The 23947-nt window shown below is 38.2% G+C and overlaps 2 long non-coding RNA genes across 2 annotated transcripts; one reads left to right on the plus strand and one right to left on the minus strand.

Annotated features, from left to right (window-relative positions):
• Positions 1 to 267: 267 nt before the first annotated feature.
• LOC127454317 (uncharacterized) lies at positions 268 to 17600 on the minus strand. Its single transcript, XR_007899514.1, has 3 exons — positions 16749 to 17600; positions 5225 to 5344; positions 268 to 317 (listed from the first exon to the last, which is right to left on the minus strand). It is a non-coding gene; the product is annotated as an uncharacterized LOC127454317 (long non-coding RNA).
• LOC127454367 (uncharacterized) lies at positions 5260 to 16607 on the plus strand. Its single transcript, XR_007899519.1, has 3 exons — positions 5260 to 5401; positions 5755 to 5851; positions 16548 to 16607. It is a non-coding gene; the product is annotated as an uncharacterized LOC127454367 (long non-coding RNA).
• Positions 17601 to 23947: the final 6347 nt, after the last annotated feature.

Here is a 23947-nt window from a genome sequence, read left to right on the forward strand (position 1 = left end):
CTTCCAATCTACTCTGAACTTTGTATTCATATTTTTCCCCTTTATATTTAGCAGACACTTTTATCCAAAGTAACCTTCTAATAAGAAATACAACAGCATTAGAAGTGCTGCAACACAAAGTAATATTAAACAGTGGATGTCACAGGTTTAAAATATTTATTAGATTTAGTCAGCATTTACAAATGAACAAAAAGATAAAAAATTTCTGTCATAACATCACTAAAATGGATTGCAAAGACAGAATCATATTCAGACACTCTGAGCATTCACTGATGTTCTTCAACGGTCCACCTCACCAAACACAATGTCCTGAGTGCCTATGGAAAGAGACAACAGTCTGTTTAAGGACAGCACCATAATGGGTATAAAGAACTAAGGATATTATAGAGATTTGCTGAATAGTAAAGGCCATTTCTAACTGTATTAAAATAATGTTAATTGTTCAATGTATTGCAGTAGGCAGGCTGCTGTTAGGGAAACTGACGGTTATATATCTTATACTTCCTCTGTTGACAGCACCCATATATATTTGTATGACAGAATTGTTTGTAGCTGTAGCTGGACATCTGAAATTTACAGCAAACACACATCATCTTTATTAAAAATGTTTTTTAAATGTATTTCCTTTTTATTTATACCTTTCTTTCCTTTATTTGTTACCAATATTTTTAAATTAACTTTTAATTTCTTTTAATTTCTATTTCTTTCCTTATTTTTATGTTCTTCATTGATTTTAAAATGTGACTTTTAAAAGTCTTTTCCTTTTCTTTATCATGCCTTTGTAAAGTACTTGGAGTTATTACTTGGAATGAAAAGCACTTTATAAATAATCTTGCCTTGCCTATCAGTTCATTGACGAACATCTGTATTAATAAGTCATTAACAAAGATTCCAAAATGCTTAATAGATCAGTAGTTGGGGCCTGGGTAGCTCAGCGAGAAAAGACGCTGACTACCACCCCTGGAGTCATGAGTTCGAATCCAGGGCGTGCTGAGCGACTCCAGCCAGGTCTCCTAAGCAACCAAATTGGCCCAGTTGCTAGGGAGGGTAGAGTCACATGGGGTAACCTCCTCGTGGTTGCTATAATGTGGTTCGCTCTCGGCGGGGCATGTGGTGAGTTGAGCGTGGATGCCGCGGAGAATGGCGTGAAGCCTCCACTCGCGCTACGTCTCCGCGGTAACGCGCTCAACAAGCCCCATGATAAGATGCGCGGATTGACGGTCTCAGACGCGGAGGCAACTGAGATTCATCCTCTGTTCAATCATTACGATTAATTGTCCATTTTAGTGTTTTCAAGATTATGACGATTAATTGTCCGTTTTAGTGCTTTCACAATTATGATGATAATTAATTGTCAAACAAATAACTGCGATCATTATGATTAATTGTCCATTTTAATGTTTTCACTATTATTACGATTAATTGTTAAACAAATAACTGCGATCATTACGATTAATTGTCCATTTTAGTGTTTTCACGATTATGGCGATTAATTGTCCGTTTTAGTGCTTTCACAATTATGATGATAATTAACTGTCAAACAAATAACTGCGATCATTATGATTAATTGTCCATTTTAATGTTTTCACTATTATGACGATTAATTGTCAAACGATTAACTGCGATCAGTACGATTAATTGTCCATTTTAGTGTTTTCACGATTATGACGTTTAATTGTTCATTTTAGTGCTTTCACAATTATGACGACGATTAATTGTCAAACAAATAACTGCGCTCATTATGATTAACTGTCTATTTGAATGTTTTCACAAATATGATGATTAATTGTCAAACAAATAACTGCGATCATTACGATTAATTGTCTGTTTTAGTGTTTTCATGATCATTACGATTAATTGTCTGTTTTAGTGTTTTCATGATTATGACGATTAATCGTCCGTTTTAGTGCTTTCACAATTATGACAACGATTAATTGTCACAAAATAACAAATAACTGCAATCATTATGATTAATTGTCTGTTTTAGTGCTTTCACAATTATGACGACAAATAATTGTCAAACAAATAACTGCGCTCATTACGATTAATTGTCCGTTTTAGTGTTTTCATAATTATGACGACAATTACTATCAAACAAATAACTGGGATCATGATGATTAATTGTCTATTTTAGTGCTTTCACAATTGTGATGATGATTAATTGTCAAACAAATAACTGCGATCATTGCAATTAATTGTCCGTTTTAGTGTTTTCATAATTATGACGACGATTACTATCAAACAAATAACTGCGCTCATTACGATTAATTGTCTATTTTAGTGCTTTCACAATTATGATGATGATTAATTGCCAAACAAATAACTGCGATCATTGCAATTAATTGTCCGTTTTAGTGTTTTCACGATTATGACGATTAATTGTAAGTTTTAGGGCTTTCACAATTTATTGTCATACAAATTGTCATGCTTCTTAAGGTGTATGTTTGCTTCATACACCTTAATAAGTAATTTAATCATATAATAAAATCTGGATATATACAATTATGTAATAAAAATACGATTTTAAATATCTAAATATTTCCAATTACTAAAATATGACTCTTTAACTTTAGTCTTGATCTATTTCACATTTAAACTGTATTTGCAACCCAGCCAAACTAGCTATTATATTATACTATATTACACTATATTATATTATGCAATAGAAAAAAACAGTTCATGGGCAATAATTTGCTAAAAAAAAGTGCTTTATTTGGAAAGTAAAATGTGATTGGAATTTAGAGTGCACAATAATCATGGTTATCAAATAACCGCGAACAGACGATTTTACATTCCAGTTAAAAGTCAACATAAATGGCATTCAGAACACATTTTGCTTCTGTAAAGTGACGTATTTCAAAGATAAAGGGGACATTTAACAAGAGGGGAAAAAACGTAAGGCAGACCTTGATTTAATCCATTAGAAACTGAGCCGATCATGAAAGGTTAACCTGTTATTTAGAGATATCTAAAAAGAGATAACTGATAAAATGTTGTCATCAAAATAGTGTCTAATCAAATTAATTTGTTAAAACTTTAATCAAATAAAAATAAATTATTATAATAAATTGTATTTTTCAATATAACACAGTATTAATTTTATCAAATGAAGTGCTTTGACAAAATCCTCACAGCACAATATGAAACAACATGAGATATTTGCGTCAAATGAAGTGCTGCACAACAGAACATCACAGATGTTAGATATTGCTTTAATACCTTATTATTATTATTATTATTAAGTACATTAAACATGATCTTTTTCCCCATTTCAGGCATCCATTTAAACTGAGTTTTTATTTTGGCTCCTGATAAGCAGTTTGCTACTTGTCCCAGTGTGATTATTAAACCCCATTTAAATAAATATATGCCTGTTGTCTGTCTGTGCTGCACGCTTCAGAGTGCTCTGCTCACTATCATCTACCACACACACACACACACACACACACACACACACACACACACACACACACAGAGCAAGCGTAGTGCTCATGATGAGGTGTTTTCAGTGTACAAGCAGCCACTTCACACATCAAAACTCAAATGCTTTTGAAGTTAACACTACAGCAATGTTGGAATGAGAAAAAAACGTCACTATATCATTACTTCAACATGTAACAAAAACCTTGTCAGCAACACAATCAAACAGTTCTATTATACTAAAATATTTTTCAGGATAAATAATTATTTTCCGGGACATTTAGGTATTTTTCTCATTTTCCATGAATTTTCTATGACTGAAAAACTGCATTGTAAAATTCCAGGATTTCCAGGACGCGTGGTAACCCTGCTAGTTGCACTAAACATTAAGGGACAAGTAGCCAACAAATGTCCAGCATGCATGGAACATTCCAGGTGACATCTCATGAAAGTTTGCTGAAAGAATGTCAAGAGTGTGCAAAGCTGTAATCTAGGCAAAGGGTGGCTACTTGGAAGATCAAATTTAAAGGGATAGTTGACTCAAGATGAAAATTCTCTCATCATTTATCTCCACTAAATTCTCAACTTTCACATCCACATTCTTCCTCTTTAGTTTTTTGGCAATTCCTATTCTTCATGCACGTCGCCACTACTGGTCAGGGCTTGTCAAAGTTGGATATTTATATTAAAAAAGGACTTAAATATTGTTCTCACCCACACCTATCATATTGCTTCAGAAGATTTGGATTTAACCACTGGAATCTTATGGATTAATTTTATGCTGCCTTTATGTGATTTTTGAGATTTAAAATGTCACCATTCACTTGCATTGTATGGACCTGCAGAACTGAAATATTCTTCTAAAAATCTTCATTTGTGTTCTGCAGAAGAAAGAATGTCATACACATCTGAGATGGCATAAGGGTGAGTAAATGATAAATGAATTTTCATTTTTGGGTAAACTATCCCTTTAAGGTAGTTTTGATTTGATTCACTTTTTTTGTGGGGGGGATTGGTAACTACATAATTTCCATACTTCTAAATGTGTTACTTTATATAATTTATGACTATTATTCTAAAATGTAAAAAATTTTAATAATAAAGAATGAGCAGTTGTGTCCAAACTTTTGACGGATAGTCTATCTATATAAAGACAAAATATTTCTATTCTAATCTTATCATGAAACCATTTTAATAAAACCAATTGGTTATATAGGTATAAACTATATTCACCCTAGCGCCATCTTTGTTTTTTAATGGGAATGACAACGAGACTGCGAGGGATAGTCTCTTCAATGGGCTTTAGTGCTGTTTAAAGTGTTTTTGGATCGTTCTGCAGACATTCAGTATACAAAGAACTCTAGACAACATGAGTTGTGGAAAATCAGATGTGATCTAGGAGCTTTATACAGCTTTATACCACGTGTGCCACTGAAGAGATGGTGAGTCTATCCCTCACAGCCTTGTTGTCATTCTCATTAAAAATCAAAGATGACGCTAGTGTGAATAAGGTCTATAGTCGATTGTATAATGATTTAAAAAAGCTTATTATACAAGTAATAATATAAAACCAAACACCATAGTGGTGCTGCATTTTTAGTCAAATATTTTAAACAAGATCTCACAACACATAAATATTTTTAAAACAGCACATATCACATCACACATCACATGATATTATCAGCATGTGTGGTGAGCGAAGTAGAGTCTAGGACCAATTTATAAGATGTGGTTACATTTAGACTTCCTGTCATTCTGAGCTTCCTGAAGCTCTTAAGTCTGTTTAAAATGATTCATATTTCACCTGTCACAGCAGTCGCCATTACTTCCAACAGCCACATCAAACTCCACCTGATTGTATTTGTCATATCGTTGAGTCTTCCTCAGATCCCATTTAATTCCTGAACCCCTCAACATCACTCCACTGAGAGAAGGCCAGAGAGAGACAGAGACACACAACAGTGTAAAGCCAGAAACTCAGGTACGCGCATGTGGATGTGAGCTCTTGGCCAACGTGCGGCCAGGTTAAACATTTTAGTGCTGGGTAGAATTGTAATCTGGAACTGATTACAAATTACATGATTAAATTGTAGTCAGTAACATAATCTCATGGATTATATTTTAAATTAATTTAATCTGATTTATTTTGGATTACTTTTGACCTTATTTTTTAATTTGATGTCACATGCATATTACTAAGGAAACATTTTTCCCATTTTGACAATGTTGCTTAAATGTAAAGTAATCTAATTATAAGTACTTGATTTTTGTAATCTGATTGCATGTAAAATCTGTTACTACCAGGCACTGAACATTCATAATGTGCATTTTTAGGTTACTGTGGCTGTAAAAAACTCAGTACTCAAGGGGGAGATTCAATGGCATTTCCTTCAAAAGCCTTTGCCATTAAGCTGGATGAGTTATTATTCAGGTAAATTTACCTGCTCAGAAATATTCTGTTCAAACTGTTGTTCTGCCATGACCGTACTTGACTTGAAAGAGAAAACTCAATGTAGAAGCAGACAGTTTACATTAATCACACTATAGCACCCCTTGCGGCAACGTTAAGAATGGAACCCGTATTTGCATTGTGTTTTGAATTGCTGTCTGACACATTTCGGAACACAAAAAACACGCGAAATCCAGATTACTTAGCTAGAAGTGTCTGCGTTCACGCACTTGCGTAAAGTATGTTTTGGGCTTTATAGTGTTTAGTTTACTGAATACACAGTAGAAAAACATTAATGAATTCCTTCAGTTACCTGAAGCCATAATTGAGTGCATCCTCTGCCCCAATAACACCGATGCCAACAGTTATGTTCTTCTAGATATGATTATTGGTCAGCATCTGAAGTAATATCAATCATATTCATTTACACAATCTAAATAAACATTTCACAACATCCAATAATTTGAAAAAAATTAGGAGTTAGGGATGAGAAAAGCTACATACAGTGTGGTTAAAATGTTTTCTAATGTAATAGTTTTTTGAAATAATATCATCAGCATAACCATTTCAGTGAAAGTTTATATATATCTATATCTATATATATATATATATATATATATATATATATCTATATATCTATCTATCTATCTATCTACCTATATATATATATATATATATATATATATATATATATATATATATATATATATTAGCATGAATCTCACAATTTTGTTTGAATGACCATGTTATTCCACCATTATTGAAGAATTTTCCAAAGAGCATCTTGTGTTCTTCAAAAGGATGCAAGGAAATCTGACTTTTTGTACAAAGGCGTTAACACAGTCAATCTTAACCTTTTTGTCTTGCATATCTCAAAATCCTAAAACTTTGTTAATTCAATGTGGACTCAGACTTTTGAACCCCACTCTATTTTCAGTATCAACTAGATAGTGGCTCGCCTGCACAACTAGTCAGTCTTAAGAAAGTTCTGTGTAATTAAGGTGATTTAGGGTCATATACCCCAGACCTCCATCAGATAGGTTCACAAAGTGAACACAGCTGGATGGAGCTCAACAAAAATGGAACAGAACACAGGGGTCTCCAGGCACATTTGTATTTTGTTTGTTTTGATGTTTATTGCCATACCAGCATAAAATGCTAATTCATGGCAAGTGCAAGTTATTTATTTATCAAATGATCAATAAATAAAGCAAAAGTAGATAAAATACCGGTACATAAAACCATAAAGGAAAACATAAATAATCAAATTCAAAAAGTTTTCCTTGTGACATCGTACACACCAAGTCCTTCAGAATATTGTCTGAAAATAAACACTGACTCATTACATTAAAAAGCAGAACAGTCCAACAGAATATGTTTCACAGTCAAGGTGATAGGCACATTTTTAAAAGTTGAAGTATTTTTAACCTGGCAAGCAGTGTCAAAAATGCAGCATGCATGGCATGAGACGTTGAGAAAGAAAAAGAAAAAAAATCAGCTAGATGCAATGCCACTTCTCAGAATTACAGTGGTTAAACTATCAGCATGCTAAAGCATAGCACGCTAAAGCCTAGCGAGTTGAGATGAAAATAAACTAGGGCTGCCCCTGATTTCCTAGTCAACTAGTAGTCCTTAGTTTAAGCCATTAGTCGACTAGTTGTCGCACGTTTATGATATTAATTTAATTACTTAAAAATATATATTTTGGGGTTCATCAGAAAATGGTTTGAGTTCCAGGGCTTTGAAATAATGTTATAAGTAACATTGCTAACACTACATTACAGAGAAATACTAAACCGTAATAATGAGCCTTTAAAATATACATTTTACAAGCGCACGCATGAAGCGAGCTGCAGCGACACCAGCAAAGTGGTAATGATTCTGAATGTGTCGGAAAAACCAGCAAAGAGACTGTCTGAACATTTTGTTAATTTATAGAGAAATGCACATTAGGGTTGTGCCGATAGATGATGATCTTGGGATCGACGATGGTCAGAGTGATCGCCAATAGCTGATGCCTTTGACGATGTCAAGATGATATTTGGCTCGTTTTCCCATTAATGTATTAAATTATTATTATTATTATTAGGCTATTATTATTATCAAATTAATGTTACAAAAACTTTGCCCGTAGACACACAGACACGCGCTTGAAGAAACACGCTTTATTATTTTATTAAGAACAGATGACAGAAAAGCCGTCTACGTGCATGTATGACACGCTGTTTGTAAGGAGGCGTGCAGTCTCGTGGAACATGCGCATGTAAAAGTTTCTCACTCTTTCTTTGTTTCAGTCTTCTGATTTATTTATTTTTTTTGCAAGAACACTATCGTATATGAGTGCTGCAAATGACCTCAGACATCTCAGCTCAGGAGGTGCTTTGAGTTCAGTTCACTTAATTTCCACAGAGCAGTTCATTGTGACCACAACTCTGCAGCCTATACATCTGTGATTAAAACATAAAATAATACAAAAACTTGTTCACCTCAAACCATGATTTATATTTCAGTGATTATTATCATAATTATAATTATTATTATTTATAACTGTTTTTATGTCTTCATTTGTGTAAGTAATTTTCCACCTGCATGTTTAGACAGATACTTGCCTGACGTTAAATGGAAAGGTGGTTACTTATATATATACAGTATATACAGTTGTGCTCAAAAGTTTGCATACCCTTGGAGAACTGGTAATATATGTACAATTTTTAAAGAAACCATGAGTGAGCAGGCAAAACACATTTCTTATGGGATTCATATTCATCTGTAGGTTATAACAGAATGGCACAATCATAAAACAAAACATGGCAACAAAGAAAAAAATTAAATGACCCCTGTTCAAAAGTCTTCATACCCTTAGTTCTTAATACTGTGTATTGCCCCCTTTAGCATCAATGACAGCGTGCAGTCTTTTGTAATAGTTGTCTATGAGGCCCCAAATTCTTGCAGGTGGTATAGCTGCCCATTCATCTTGGCAAAATGCCTCCAGGTCATGCAAAGTCTTTGGTCGTCTTGCATAAACCGCACGTTTGAGATCTCCTCAGTGTGGCTCAATGATATTAAGGTCAGTAGACTGTGATGGCCAATCCAGAACCTTCACCTTTTTCTGCTGTAACCACTGGAGGGTCAACTTGGCCTTGTGCTTAGGGTCATTGTCCTGCTGGAAAGTCCAAGAGCGTCCCATGCGCAGCTTTCGTACAGAAGAATGCAAATTGTCTGCCAGTATTTTCTGATAACATGCTGCATTCATCTTGCCATCAATTTTCACAAGATTCTCCGTGCCTTTAGAGCTCACACACCCCCAAAACATCAGTGAGCCACCATCATGCTTCACAGTGGGGATGGTATTCTTTTCACTTTAGGCCTTGTTGACCCCTCTCCAAACAAAAGGCTTATGGTTGTGACAATAAAGCTCTATTTTGGTCTCGTCACTCCAAATTACAGTGTGCCAGAAGCTGTGAGGCGTGTCAAGGTGTTGTCATTTGTGGCATTGGCGCAGTAAAGGCTTCTTTCTGGCAACTCAACCATGCAGCTCATTTTTGTTCAAGTATCGTCGTATTGTGCTCCTTGAAACAACTACATCATCTTTTTCCAGAGCAGCCTGTATTTCTCCTGAGGTTACCTGTGGGTTTTTCTTTGTATCCCGAACAATTCTTCTGGCAGTTGTGGCTGAAATCTTTCTTGGTCTACCTGACCTTGGCTTGGTATCAAGAGATCCCTTAATTTTCCACTTCTTAATAAGTGATTGAACAGTACTGACTGGCATTTTCAAGGCTTTGGATATCTTTTTATATCCTTTTCCATCTTTATAAAGTTCCATTACCTTGTTACGCAGGACTTTTGACAGTTCTTTTCTGCTCCCCATGGCTCAGTATCTAGCCTGCTCAGTGCATCCACGTGAGAGCTAACAAACTCATTGACTATTTACACAGACACTAATTGCAATTTAAAAAGCCACAGGTGTGGGAAATTAACCTTTAATTGCCATTTAAACCAGTGTGTGTCACCTTGTGTGTCTGTAACAAGGCCAAACATTCAAGGGTATGTAAACTTTTGATCAGGGCCATTTGGGTGATTTCTGTTATCATTATTATTTAAAAAGGAGCCAAAAAACTATGTGATAATAAATGGCTTCATATGATCACTATCCTTAAATAAAAGACAATTTCACAATTTCTGCCAGGGCATGCAAACTTTTGAGCACAACTATATATTATTTTTTTGATCACTTCATTATTTTAATTGCTTTTTCATTTCGTTTGGAGTGCAATTTGAATTTAGAAGTGTATTTTAAGTTTTTCATTTTTTAAATAAATTAATTTTCAATGCAAAATCACTAAAGCAAGTATATTCACCAACCCCTCAGCACAGATGTTGCCAATGTAATATATCGTGAAGGAGGGAACAAAATGAATGTGTTCACACACATGATGTATTTTCCCGGACAACGAAATACCCAACCGGTAGAGAATGCACAGATGAAGTAGGTTCTTTGCCAGAGAGATGTTGCCCTTCACAACTGCTGTAAAGCCATCTTTCAAAAAGTTGAACACCACACATTTTAATTGCACTTAATTTTTAGTTAAAATAAATGAAAAATAAAGTTCAAAGTTTGAAATCAAGGTGTCTTGCTTTATTGTGTAGGCGTAACCCTAACCCTGCTTAAAGAAAATTACCCAATAGTACCACCTAGCGTCCAACCAGCGGTAATACCGTGTTCGTCGGTTTGAACTATTTAATCACACCTGATTCAACTCATCAGCTCCTTAGTAGAGACTCCAAGACCTGGAGCCTGATGTATAAATGTTGCATACGTACAAAATGGGCATTGAAATGTGCGTAAGCAATTTCCTACGAACATATCATGATTTATAAAAAATAAACTTGGCGTAAACATGTGTGCACCGTCCGGACACTCTTGACCGTGCGTACGCACTCTTCACCTAGTGTGTGTGAATTGGCGACTCCAGCTGGACAAATAATGAACTGAACAGACTGATTATAAACTCTGATTTTCATTTAATTCACATTTAGAATAAAAAATATGTAGTTAAGCACTTGAAATAGAAGTAATAATTAAGCCAATAGAAGGCTATATTATTTGTATGTAACTAATTGAAAAGGTATTCCAATATAAGCTGTAATATGGAAATATTGGTTTGGGATGTGCTGCGTTTGGAGAACTTTCCCATGTCATCATAGAGAAGGAACATACAGTAACTACAAATGACAGCGAAGATTTCTTAGTTTGAGATATTTTTATAATAATTTTATAATTTTCTTTATTTATCACACATTATACATTTGTGCATATACAGTGAAATTCTTCTTTTCCACATATCCCAGCTAGGCTGGGGTCAGAGTGCAGGGTCAGCCATGATACAGCACCCCTGGAGCAGATAGGGTCAAGGGCCTTGCTCAAGGGCCCAACAGTGGCATCTTGGCAGTCTGGGGGCTTGAACCCCCGACCTTCTGATCAGTAACCCAGAGCCTTAACCGCTGAACTACCACTGCCCCCGCTGAGCTACCACTGCCCCTGTATTTTCTGTTCTATTACAATCATGTACTGAGATAAGTACAGTATTTGGATAAAGATGATCTGTAATGCGATGCGCACTTGACTCGAAACGGAAACGGCTCAGTAAAACGGACAGTAGCTACAAGACAGGCACTGCTGGCCACATTCTGAAGTCGAACAGATCATTGGAGAGACATGTCTCATCAGAAACAGTATTGTACAGCTGCATACAGGTACAGCAATGCATATAAAATGCGCATCAAATGTGCTGCCTGCTCCATCGCAATGAAAACCCCATTCTAGTCTAATAAAACATTATGAAAAGTACATTTGCCGTTCAGCTGTTTTTATATACATATATATATATATATATATATATATATATACACTATATTGTCAAAAGTATTCGCTCATCTGCCTTTAGACGCATATGAACTTAAGTGACATCCCATTCTTAATCCATAGGGTTTAATATGACATCGGCCCACCCTTTGCAGCTATAACAGCTTCAACTCTTCTGGGAAGGCTTTCCACAAGGTTTAGGAGTGTGTTTATGGGAATTTTTGACCATTCTTCCAGAAGCGCATTTGTGAGGTCAGACACTGATGTTGGACGAGAAGGCCTGGCTCGCAGTCTTCGCTCTAATTCATCCCAAAGGTGCTCTATCGGGTTGAGGTCAGGACTCTGTGCAGGCCAGTAAAGTTCTTCCACACCAAACTCGCTCATCCATGTCTTTATGGACCTTGCTTTGTGCACTGGTGCGCTGTCATGTTGGAACAGGAAGGGGCCATCCCCAAACTGTTCCCACAAAGTTGGGAGCATGGAATTGTCCAAAATCTCTTGGTATGCTGAAGCATTCAGAGTTCCTTTCACTGGAACTAAGGGGCCAAGCCCAGCTCCTGAAAAACAACCCCACACCATAATCCCCCCTCCACCAAACTGCACAGCTGGCACAATGCAGCCAGACAAGTACCGTTCTCCTGGCAACCGCCAAACCCAGACTCGTCCATCAGATTGCCAGATGGAGAAGCGTGATTCGTCACTCCAGAGAACTCATCTCCACTGCTCTAGAGTCCAGTGGTGGTGTGCTTTACACCACTGCATCCGACGCTTTGCATTGCACTTGGTGATGTATGGCTTGGATGCAGCTGCTCGGCCATGGAAACCCATTCCATGAAGCTCTCTACGCACTGTTCTTGAGCTAATCTGAAGGCCACATGAACTTTGGAGGTCTGTAGCGATTGACTCTGCAGAAAGTTGGCGACCTCTGCGCACTATGCGCCTCAGCATCCGCCGACCCCACTCTGTCATTTTACGTGGCCTACCACTTCGTGGCTGAGTTGCTGTCATTCCCAATCGCTTCCACTTTGTTATAATACCACTGACAGTTGACTGTGGAATATTTAGTAGCGAGGAAATTTCATGACTGGACTTGTTGCACAGGTGGCATCCTATCACAGTACCATGCTGGAATTCACTGAGCTCCTGAGAGCGGCCCATTCTTTCACAAATGTTTGTAGAAGAAGTCTGCATGCCTAAGTGCTTCATTTTATACACCTGTGGCCATGGAAGTGATTGGAACACTTGAATTCAATTATTTGGATGGGTGAGCGAATACTTTTGGCAATATAGTATATATATATATATATATATATATATATAAAAATACCAGTCAAATATAAAATCTTAGTAATCTGATGGTATCAGACAATGCTGCACAAAGAATTGTAATAATTTTCATTTTGTTTCCAGTAATAAATATTTAACTTCTTAATAAACACACTTAAAACTATTTAAAAGGTTTTCTGAGAAGCAAAATTGCTTAGGTTAGATTTATGTCTGCAAAGATAAAAACATTTTACCAAGGGATATTCAAGATATATTCTTAGAAACAAGTTCATATCTTAATAAATAATGTTTCTCCATGGTGCAGCATGCAGAATGGTGTTTCTAACCTTTGGGCACATGTGACATTTACAGTCTTATTTCTTATAATACAGTTTCTCGTACCGTTAAATGCAGTAATCACGTGTCTGGATGGTGAAATGCATATTGTAATTGTATGCAGATGAGGATATGCATAGTAAAAACAGGCGTTGTTCACTCCATATATGGTTATTTTGGGGAGGAGACGGGGTGGGGAATGAATCACGTGCATGTAAGCACAATCTTCCACTAGCTGAGATTTATTAAGGGAACTATGCGCAGGTTCAGGTTCTATAAATCTGAATTTTTTGTGTGTACGCAAAATGATGTCTGATCAGAAACAGTATTGTACAGCTGCATACAGGTACAGCAATGCATATAAAATGCGCATCAAATGTGCTGCCTGCTCCATCGCAATGAAAACCCCATTCTAGTCTAATAAAACATTATGAAAAGTACATTTGCCGTTCAGCTGTTTTTATATACATATATATATATATATATATATATATATATATATACACTATATTGTCAAAAGTATTCGCTCATCTGCCTTTAGACGCATATGAACTTAAGTGACATCCCATTCTTAATCCATAGGGTTTAATATGACATCGGCCCACCCTTTGCAGCTATAACAGCTTCAACTCTTCTGGGAAGGCTTTCCACAAGGTTTAGGAGTGTGTTTATGGGAATTTTTGACCATTCTTCCAGAAGCGCATTTGTGAGGTCAGACACTGATGTTGGACGAGAAGGCCTGGCTCGCAGTCTTCGCTCTAATTCATCCCAAAGGTGCTCTATCGGGTTGAGGTCAGGACTCTGTGCAGGCCAGTAAAGTTCTTCCACACCAAACTCGCTCATCCATGTCTTTATGGACCTTGCTTTGTGCACTGGTGCGCTGTCATGTTGGAACAGGAAGGGGCCATCCCCAAACTGTTCCCACAAAGTTGGGAGCATGGAATTGTCCAAAATCTCTTGGTATGCTGAAGCATTCAGAGTTCCTTTCACTGGAACTAAGGGGCCAAGCCCAGCTCCTGAAAAACAACCCCACACCATAATCCCCCCTCCACCAAACTGCACAGCTGGCACAATGCAGCCAGACAAGTACCGTTCTCCTGGCAACCGCCAAACCCAGACTCGTCCATCAGATTGCCAGATGGAGAAGCGTGATTCGTCACTCCAGAGAACTCATCTCCACTGCTCTAGAGTCCAGTGGTGGTGTGCTTTACACCACTGCATCCGACGCTTTGCATTGCACTTGGTGATGTATGGCTTGGATGCAGCTGCTCGGCCATGGAAACCCATTCCATGAAGCTCTCTACGCACTGTTCTTGAGCTAATCTGAAGGCCACATGAACTTTGGAGGTCTGTAGCGATTGACTCTGCAGAAAGTTGGCGACCTCTGCGCACTATGCGCCTCAGCATCCGCCGACCCCACTCTGTCATTTTACGTGGCCTACCACTTCGTGGCTGAGTTGCTGTCATTCCCAATCGCTTCCACTTTGTTATAATACCACTGACAGTTGACTGTGGAATATTTAGTAGCGAGGAAATTTCATGACTGGACTTGTTGCACAGGTGGCATCCTATCACAGTACCATGCTGGAATTCACTGAGCTCCTGAGAGCGGCCCATTCTTTCACAAATGTTTGTAGAAGAAGTCTGCATGCCTAAGTGCTTCATTTTATACACCTGTGGCCATGGAAGTGATTGGAACACTTGAATTCAATTATTTGGATGGGTGAGCGAATACTTTTGGCAATATAGTATATATATATATATATATATATATATATAAAAATACCAGTCAAATATAAAATCTTAGTAATCTGATGGTATCAGACAATGCTGCACAAAGAATTGTAATAATTTTCATTTTGTTTCCAGTAATAAATATTTAACTTCTTAATAAACACACTTAAAACTATTTAAAAGGTTTTCTGAGAAGCAAAATTGCTTAGGTTAGATTTATGTCTGCAAAGATAAAAACATTTTACCAAGGGATATTCAAGATATATTCTTAGAAACAAGTTCATATCTTAATAAATAATGTTTCTCCATGGTGCAGCATGCAGAATGGTGTTTCTAACCTTTGGGCACATGTGACATTTACAGTCTTATTTCTTATAATACAGTTTCTCGTACCGTTAAATGCAGTAATCACGTGTCTGGATGGTGAAATGCATATTGTAATTGTATGCAGATGAGGATATGCATAGTAAAAACAGGCGTTGTTCACTCCATATATGGTTATTTTGGGGAGGAGACGGGGTGGGGAATGAATCACGTGCATGTAAGCACAATCTTCCACTAGCTGAGATTTATTAAGGGAACTATGCGCAGGTTCAGGTTCTATAAATCTGAATTTTTTGTGTGTACGCAAAATCTGACTTTTGTGCTTAGTTATACTTTTAGGATGAAATCTATGCAAAGTTTTATACATGAGGTCCCTGAACTGTGTTTCAGAAAAGGGAGATATACAAAATGCGCCGTGATGGGGAGCCTCTAGGAACAGGGTTGAGAACCACTGAACTAGTTAACAATAACTTATTCACTAGTTAACAATAAAGATTTTCTTAATAGGCTACGCATTTATATTGAAATAATGTGTAGTAAGAGGTTTGTGTTATACATATAAAAGAGTACCCACAATCAGTTCCACACAGTGAGGTGTATAAACAACACTGGCATAGGATCGGTATCGGAAGATACGAGAGTTCAGGTATCGGATTGGGAGAGAAAGTGGTATCGGTGCATCCCTAAACTACAGTTCGTCATATCAACTACAGACATACAGTATTCCACTAAATCTAACAACAAGAGAGTGCCCAAATAATGTGCGTCTTAATTTCTAATCTATTTTGTTTCATAACTTAAAATACAACAAACTTTTTAAAACTGTTGTTTCAAATGTGTGCTTGTGCCATTTTTTTTATTTATTTATTTCTTTTTATTTATTGCCACTTGGTTTGATATTTTGTTTCTAATGCAGTGGTATTCACAGTTTTCTAACATGCAATGACATCCACACAAGTGTGGCTCAAGTGCCCAAATACTTTTCTAGGCCACTCTATTTACAGGTACACTACAGATGTTGTTTGCTCTTAAGGATAACTTCAAACCTATAAAGCAAATGTACGAGAAATACGATTTAATATTATATCTGGAATTAGCAGTGGAATGAACTGAGATTAACCTATAAATGATTAGCTTGTCTCTGTTCATTCACAGATCGTATTTCATCTGTACCGACTTCAAGAGCCTTTTCATCCGCTGACCAGTCCTCGAGGTAACAATTACTGTCATGCAATAAAATGGATTTGTAGATGTGAAACACACGTCAAAGTCGCAGCAACACAGGTATCTAATCCTAATAACGGCGTCAAAAACAAGCCGCTGTCTAACTCATGTTGATGACTATAAAGGCGTCACCTCTTCTGAAGCACAGCACAGGCTGGAATGCTGATGTTACTGTTTAATATCGCTTAAGGATGTGCGAGTCTGAAGAGCGACCTCAGCATTTTCGCCGCCATCATCCACTGTTCTGCCTTCTGCACAGTGGACTCTGGCGCCATCTGGCTGTAGGGGGTTAAATTGTGGGTTCAGTGCGCATTACACACAAACAGCCACCAGATGTCGACAGACTCTTTAGTTATGGTTGCATTGATCGATCTAGCTTCTAAAATATGAGATTCAATTGCAGATAATTGTGTGTATTGTGTAGTCAGTGTTTAATGTGTATATAATGTCATTTTAGGATGGTTAATTGTTTAATGTGTATATAATGTCATTTTAGGATGGTTAATTGTTTAATGTTTCCCCATATAGATACAATAGCCCTGAGTGAGATGGGAGTGGGCCATATTCACAGCCACTGATAAAGATTGAATTATAACTTCGCATTACTTTACACCTGCACTGTATTGTCCTCAGTTTAGACCTTATTCATGCCCTTATTCATCTTTGTTTTTAATGGGAATGACAATGAGGCTATGAGGGATAGACTTACAGTCTCTTCACTTGGCTGTCCTTTAGTTTAAAGTGTTTTTGGATCGTTCCGCGGACAAAACATTGAAAAATATCTGTCCAGGAACATTTAGTATGCAAAGAACCACAGACAATTGAGTTGTGGAAAATCATATATGATCTAGGAGCTTTATACAGCTTAATACCGTGTGTCACCTCACAGCCTCGTTGACATTCTCATTAAAAATCTTCCCGCATATATCAAATACATTTAATTAAAAAGAGGCGCGTTATGTTTGCATTAAAAGCGCCGTTTCCCCCCACTCTCACATGGATGCTAGCGCAGTCCTTTTTCTCTCTCTCTCTTTCTTTCACGCGCGCGCAGAGACCGAGGGAGAGATATACCACGTGAAGATGGTTTATTTTAAATATTTTATTTAAAGCATTTCACATTTTACCAACCAAGCACACAAACAATGCTGCCGATCCCCCCACACCTTCCCTTGCCTTGCCAGTTAAAAAAAAAAAAAAAAAAAAAAAAAAAAAAAAGAGGAGAAGAAAAAGAAAAGGGTTTACAGTGTGTCAATAGTACATAATAGATTACCCTATTCTACAGAGCTGTACATTATTGCATTTTGTTGACTATTATATACTGTACAACATTCCATGAAAAATATATCCAGAGCACCTTGGACTATCATTGGTTTCCATGAGCCCCTTCAAAAAATGTAAGAAAAGTTCCCCAGATTTGGAGAAATGTCTTTGGTTTATCAACAGTTTCATACCTAATTTTTTCCATGTGTAACACACTACTAAGCTCCGTAAGCCAAGTCTCTGATTTAGGTATGCACTCTTTGTTCCAAGTCTTCAAGATTATCTTCTTTGCTATTGTCATCCCATATTGAACTGTCCGAATTTGATTTAGGTGGTACGCCTCGAAGTGTGGAGACCAGCCTAATATGGCAGCCAGAGGGTCTGGGGGAAAGTCAACATTAAATACCTTGGAATAAAAGCAAAACACCTCAGACCAGAACTTGCATAGCTTTGGGCAGGACCAAAATAAATGAGCCAGTGTTCCCTCAGTGGTCTTACTCCTGACACACAGGGGCGATATAGAGGAATATATAGAGTGCAGCCTAGTTTGGGAGTAATGTAATTTGTGCACAACTTTATATTGAATCAACTGAAAGTTAGAGCTGATGGAACATGACTTAATACCTTGAAGGACCTCAGCTCAAGTGTCTTCTGAGATATCTATACCCAGGTCTTTTCCCCTAGACTCCTTCAAATGATGTGTAGAAGGAACTCTAGAATCCTGAAAAAAAGCAACAAATCTAGATATAAGGCCCTTCATAACAGGGTCCAGTGTCATATAAAAATAAAGATATTCTGGGGGCTTATATTCTTCAAAATTGGGGATATTCGTTTTAACATAACTCTGCACTTGTAAATATCTAAAGAAATGAGAAGCGGGTAGGTCAAATTTTTGTCTGAGTTGAGTAAAAGAAGCAAATACACCATCAATGTACAAATCCCCTATGGTTATAACTCCTTTTCCTTTCCATATCAAGAAGGTCTGATCAGTCTGCGAGGGGGAATATGCATGACTGGGGGCTATTGGTGTAAGAGTGCTTGTTTGTGGAAGTTTAAAAGCCTTTCTAATCTGATGCCAGATCTTCAATGAATTCTCCACTATGGAGTTATATTTCCTAATTGCTCTTATAGGCTGCTTCCCTGCATAGAGTATAGCAGGGAGGGAAGAACCCTGAATATTCTGCTCAATGGCTTACCATGGGTGTGGGGTGTATTGGAGATGTTTAATGCACATCTCCAGTACATTAAAGCCCTAGCATTAGCTGCCCAATAGTAGTGTTTAAAATTGGGTCTGCTTTACAGATGTGTGCTTTGTTTATGCGGTGTACCTTATATCCCCAAATAAAAGGCATTATAATTGAATTGACTGTCTTGAAGAATAACTGAGTCAAAAAAATTGGGGCATTTTGAAATAAGTAAAGGAATCTGGGCAAAGTAACCATTTTAATTGCATTGACACGGCCGATTAGTGTTAGAGGGAGCACTCGCCAAGTCTCTACATTGCTCTTCAGTTTTTCAGTCATAACTCTGTAATTCAACTCATACAAACTTTTATAGTATCTGGGGACTATAATACCGAGATATTTTATTTTGTCTGTGACTTTAAAGGGCAAAGTATTGAGAAATTCCGAATCTAACGTATCACACAGCGGCATAAATTCGCTTTTCTGCCAGTTAACTGTGTATCCCGACAGGTTACTAAACTCCTTAATAAGTTCAAACAAGATGGGCAAAGATCTTTCTGGATCCAAAAGAAAAAGAAGGACATCATCTGCATATAAAGAAATATGGTGTTCCATGCCCCCATCTTCACAGGGACAGAATGCAGATGGTTCCTTATACTTATTGCTAAGGGCTCCATAGCAATGGTGAAAAGTAATGGGCTTAGTGGGTATCCCTGACAGGTACCCCGATGAAGAGAAAAAGGGGGCGACCTATCACTATTTGTGAGAACTGATGCAGAAGGACAGACATACAGCATTTTAACCCACAAAGAAATTTCTTGTCCTAGGCCAAATTCTTCTATGGTTGACAATATGTATATTCGTTCTACCTGATTAAAGGCCTTATGGGCGTCAAGGCTAGAATGGCTGGTTTGTCATGCACCCCCTTACTTCTATATACAGTATTCATAAGCCTACGAACACTGAAGAAAGAAAAACTTCCAGGAACAAAACCTGTTTGATCTTCATGTATGATGGAGCCAATGCATTTATTCATCCTGTTCACCAGGATCTTGGTAAATATTTTACGGTCATTACCTAAGAGAGCATTGGGTCTGTACGAGGAAGGGTCGGTTCTGTCTTTGTCTTTTTTAAGGATCAATACAAAATTTGCTGAGTAAAGTGAATCTGTTAATTTATTATTTTTCAGTAGAATTTTTGAACAACCTTAACAGCAGAGGGGCAATTTGAACAGAGAAAGTCTTATAAAACTCTATACAGAAGCCATCCGGACCTGCTGCTTTACCATTGGGATAGCTCTAGATAGCTGTAAGGACTTCCTCTAATGTAATATCCAAATTCAAACTTTCTATAGCTTCATCACTTATTTCAGGGTGCCCAAGAGAATGGAGAATCTTGTAACATCTGCCGCATCCCCTTTATTTTGAGAGGTGTATAAATCCTGATAGAAGTCCCGAAATACTTTATTTCGGTTGGTTTAGTGGTTAGCACCCCTGATGGAGTTGATGGCTCTACTTGCTTGTATGCCTCTAAGTTGACGAGCTAGTAAACTGCTGGGTTTGTCTCCTAATTCGAAATGTTTCTGCCTAACCTTTAGTAAAAGGGTGCTAATTTGACTGAACAAAATGTTGTTATATTCATATTTCAGTTTAATAATATTAGACAAGATTGAACTGGACATGGTGAGTTTAAACCATTGTTCCAAATCTGAGAGCTGGTTCACAATCAGAATTAGCTTTATTGCCAAGTATGCTTACACATACAAGGAATTTGTCTTGGTGACAGGAGCTTCCAGTACACAAACAATACAAAAACAGCAGCAAGACATAGATAATAATACAAAAATAAAAAATAAAAACGAATTATATACATACGTACAGACACACACATACATACATACACATAGGTAGTGCAAATCTAATACAATCTGTTATGTACAGTGTAAATATAAATCTGTTGTGTACAGTGCACATTTTTTATTTATTTTTTTCAGAGGAATGAAATGGCAGAAGAGGTTGGATGTGTTGGATAAATATAAGAAAGACTAAACTGTGTATTGCACATAGTTATTGCTCAAAGGGCAATTAACTGTTCATGAGATGGATAGCCTGAGGGAAGAAAATGTTCCTGTGCCTGACGGTTCTGGTGCTCAGAGCTCTGAAGTGTCGGCCAGAAGGCAACAGTTTAAAAAGGTAGTGAGCAGGGTGAGTGGGATCCAGAGTGATTTTTCCAGCCTTTTTCCTCACTCTGGAAGTGTATAGTTCTTGAAGGGGGGGCAGGGGGCAATCAATAATCCTCTCAGCAGTCCGAACTGTCCTTTGTAGTCTTCTGATGTCTGATTTCGTAGCTGAACCATACCAAACAGTTACTGAAGTGCAGAGGACAGACTCAATGACTGCTGAGTAGAACTGTATCAGCAGCGCCTGTGGCAGGTTGAATATCCTCAGCTGGCGAAGGAAGTACAACCTCTGCTGGGCCTTTTTCACAATGGAGTCAATGTGGGTCTCCCACTTCAGGTCCTGTGAGATGGTAGTGCCCAGGAACCTGAATGACTCCACTGCTGCCACAGTGCTGTTTAGAATGGTGAGGGGGTCAGTGTTGGGGTGTTCCTCCTAAAGTCCACAATCATCTCCACCGTTTTGAGCGTGTTTAGCTCCAGGTTGTTTTGACTGCCCCCAGACAGCCAGCTGTTTAACCTCCCTTCTGTATGCAGACTCATCGTCATCTTGGATGAGACCGATGACAGTAGTGTCATCTGCAAACTTCAGGAGCTTGACAGAGGGGTCCTTGGCGATGTAGTCATTGGTGTAGAGGGAGAAGAGTAGTGGGGAGAGCACACATCCCTGGGGGGCACCAGTGCTGATTGTACAGGAGCTGGAAGTGAATTTCCTCTGTCTCACAAGCTGCTGCCTGTCCATCAGAAAGCTGGTAATCCACTGACAGATAGACATGGGAACAGAGAGTTGGTGTAATTTATTCTGGAGTATAGCTGGGATGATGGTGTTGAAAGCCGAACTGAAGTCCACAAACAGGATCCTTGCATATGTGCCTGGTCTGTCCAGATGTTGCAGGATATGATGCAATCCCATGTTGACTGCATCATCCACAGACCTGTTTGCTCGATAAGCAAATTGAAGGGGATCTAGAAAGGGTCCAGTGATGTTCTTCAGGTTGGCCAACACCAGTCTCTCAAATGATTTCATGACCACAGACGTCAGGGCGACAGGTCTGTAGTCATTAAGTCCTGTGATTTTTGGTTTCTTTGGGATGGGGATGATAGTGGAACATTTGAAGCAGCATGGGAATTCACAATGCTCCGGTGATCTATTGAAGATCTGTGTGAAGATGGGGGCCAGCTGGTTAGCACAGGATCTAAGACATGCAGGTGAAACGCCATCTGGGCCCTGTGCTTTCCTTATCCTTTGTTGTCGAAAGACGTGGCTCACGTCATCTTCACAGATCTTAAGTGCAGGTTGAGTAGCGGGGGGGGGGGGGTTGCAGGAGGTGTTGGTGTTTGTGTGAAGTGAAGGTCAGAGTGGGTGTGGGGTGTGAGATTGGGCCTTTCAAATCTACAGTAGAACACATTCAGGTCATCAGCCAGTTGTTGGTCCACCACAGGGTTGGGGGCAGGAGTCCTGTAATTTGTAAGCTGTTTCATGCCACTCCACACTGATGCAGGGTGATTAGCTGAAAACTTGTTTTTCAGCTTCTCAGAGTATCTTCTTTTAGCCACTCTGATTCCCTTATTCAGTGTGTTCCTGGCCTGATTGTACAAGACTTTATCCCCAACTCTGTAAGCATCCTCTTTGGCCTGACGAAGCTGCCTGAGTTCCACTGTAAACCATGGTTTCTCGTTGTTAAATGTTAAATAAGTCCTAGTAGGAATGCACATATCCTCACAAAAACTGATATATGATGTAACAGTATATGTGAGCTCGTCCAGGTTGGTGTCTGCAGCCTCAAAAACACTCCAATCAGTGCAGTCAAAGCAGGCTTGTAGTTCCAGCTCTGCTTCGTTGGTCCATCACTTTACAGTCCTTAATACAGGCTTAGCAGATTTTAATTTCTGTCTGTAGGTTGGAAGAAGATGAACCAGACAGTGATCAGATAGTCCCAAATCTGCTCTAGGGACAGAGTGATATGCATCCTTTATTGTTGTGTAGCAGTGATCCAGTATGTTCCTGTCTCTGGTTGGGCATGTAATGTGCTGTTTGTATTTGGGCAGTTCACGTGTGAGGTTTGCTTTGTTGGAATCCCCAAGAATAATAATAAGTGAATCCGGGTATTGTTGTTCCGTGTCTGTGATTTGATCAGCCAGCTGTTGCAGCGCTGCATTCAAACACGCATTTGGCGCGATATACACACTCGCCAGAATAAACGAGGAAAACTCCCGTGGCGAGTAGAAAGGCTTACAGTTAATAAAGAGTGCTTCCAAATTGGGACAGCACATCTTTAATGTTGTTACATCTGTACACCAACTTTCATTGATGTAAAAGCATGTTCCACTGCCTCTCATTTTCCCCGTTAACTCCGTGATGCGATTCACTTTGAACAGCTGAAAGCCCGGCAGATGTAATGCTGTCCAGAATGGCTTCACTCAGCCAGGTCTCTGTGAAGCACAAGGCAGCAGAGTTTGAAAAGTCCTTGTTTGTGCAGGTGACACAAATGAGTTTGTCCGTTTTGTTAGGGAGAGAGCGGAGATTTCGCAAGATGAATGCTCGGCAGCATTGTTCGAAAGCCCTGCCGACGGAGTTTGACCAGCGTGCCTGCTCGTCTCCCTCGCCTGCATCTCATAGCGCATTTAAACAACACAGTTCTCTATTTCAGATAGTCTTTTGTCCCTTTGTTTCTTTAGTTAGCTTGAAATGCTATAACATGGCCTCTCAT

The sequence above is a fragment of the Myxocyprinus asiaticus genome, chromosome 1 (genome assembly GCF_019703515.2).
Source record: "Myxocyprinus asiaticus isolate MX2 ecotype Aquarium Trade chromosome 1, UBuf_Myxa_2, whole genome shotgun sequence".
Classification (NCBI taxonomy): domain Eukaryota; kingdom Metazoa; phylum Chordata; class Actinopteri; order Cypriniformes; family Catostomidae; genus Myxocyprinus; species Myxocyprinus asiaticus.